Source organism: Archocentrus centrarchus, chromosome 21, assembly GCF_007364275.1.
Source record: "Archocentrus centrarchus isolate MPI-CPG fArcCen1 chromosome 21, fArcCen1, whole genome shotgun sequence".
NCBI classification, from domain to species: domain Eukaryota; kingdom Metazoa; phylum Chordata; class Actinopteri; order Cichliformes; family Cichlidae; genus Archocentrus; species Archocentrus centrarchus.
Window position 1 is genome coordinate 18,187,849 of NC_044366.1, and position 2,036 is coordinate 18,189,884.

Here is a 2,036-nt window from a genome sequence, read left to right on the forward strand (position 1 = left end):
CTGGACTGAAAATTAGTGTCAACAGGTCTACTGACAATTGGAACTTCTGGTTCCAGCTGTCAGTGTGTACGGAGTAGGTCAGGAGAGAGGTACAACAGTGAGTGTCTACAGCCATCTGTAAAACATGATGGAGACTCTGTCATGGTTTGGGGCTACATTTCAACCAGTTGTGTTGGGGATCTTGTCAAAATTGATGCAATTATGAATGCAGAAAAGTAGCTTCAGATTTTGATCCACCATGAAATACCATCTACAAAGAGTCTTATTGACTTTGTTTTTCAGCACGACACTGATCCCAAACACACTGCCAATGCAGTAAAAGCATACCTGAATAGAGAAACAAACAGTGGAACATAATCAGTCATGGACTGGCCTCCCCTGAGCCTGGACCTCAACATTATTGAAGCAGTGTGGGATCATCTTGACAGAGAGCGGAACAAAAGGCAGCCAAAAAGGAGTTGCTTTCACACAGCACTGTAACTTTTCTTGTGTGCAGTAGATCAATAGTGCTGCTTAACATCTTGGGTGGATTTGTTTAGTTAAGAACTGGTTTCATTAAGGTTTTGTTTTTTCTGAACTCTTATGTTGAAAGTCTTTGGGTCAGCAGGAGAGACACCTGATTAAGTGATTAAATGTAAATTAATCCTTATCTCAAATTTAGCTTCCAGTGATTGTGTGTGGTTGATCAAACATCTCAATCACCAGTTAGTTCCATTCATTTATAAAAGTCCATGAAAGATTTTTATTGTTGACTTATACTGTTGACCTGTAAACTGTATAAGCAGTGAAACAGATGGTCGCTTTATGCTTTCTGTTCCCCACAACCCAAGGAAAGAATGAGTGATTAATAGCTTTTAAACATGCATAAGTATTTTGCCTAGATTAACTATGCAATGAAAAGAGTATTCAGAGGATCATAAATGAGTCTTAGATGGCTGACGTTAAGTGTGATGTCACAGTGGAGTCCAAAGAAGTACTCATTATAGTTGGGATACATATGTACATAATACATTACAGCTTAGAGCTTGTTGAAAATACTATTAAAGGCTTTTTTTTTGAGTGATCTATTTCTGTATTCATATAGATGCTACAATATATTTGGGTGAATCGTTTCTTTTAGGTGGTCTTATTGATTAAGAAAGGCACACCATTGTGAGTTTATATGGATTAAATGAGTCATTGGTGATCTTATTGATTTTCCAACAAGCTTCCAGAGTTGCTGCAATGATTAAAGTCTTACAGCAGTTTTATTTTTAATTGATTGGGACATGAATATAGGTCTTTAATGGAGAGATCTTCACAGAGTGATGATTTCATGCCAAGGATCTTGTTGCATGTCTGAATATATCAGTTTTATTATGTCATATCATCACCAAAGGAAAAAGATCTTGTTTTTTTTTCACATGCACAAATAAATCTGTATCAATATCAAAAACATACATAATGACATTCAGTGTGATGGCTGGCGCTACTAAGCCAGCAAGTCCAGTCCAACAACTGGTCTTTAATTCCAGATGTTTACGGGGGATGCTGTTCTTTTAACAACATGGCACTGCTCCAAGTTTTTTGAGATGTGTTGCTGGCATCAAATTCAAAATTAGTTGATATTTTTTCATGGAAACATAAAATGTTTCAGTTTAAACATTTGATATGTTTTCTGTGTTCCATTGTGAGTAAAATACTAATTTATGAGCTCTGCAGATCATTGAATTTTGTTTTTATTTACAGTTTATACTGTGTTCCAACTTCTTGGAAATTGGGGTTGTAATAAAAAAAAATACAAATTAAATAATATGAAATTAAATTTTAAAAACTAAATAAAAATATATAATTAAACAATACAGTAAGGGCTAGATAATAACATGTTGTACTTTTGAAATTTTGTTTGAGAGCCTGCCAACATCCTGGAGCGTGCACCATGTAGTGGTCGTGCTTTTTGTCCAGCAGGGGGAGCTGTTGTCATCAGTATCATCTGCAGCATACGGTCAAGTTCAGCTGGCTGAAAGTTGTGCAACCAGTAAAACCACCGTGGATCG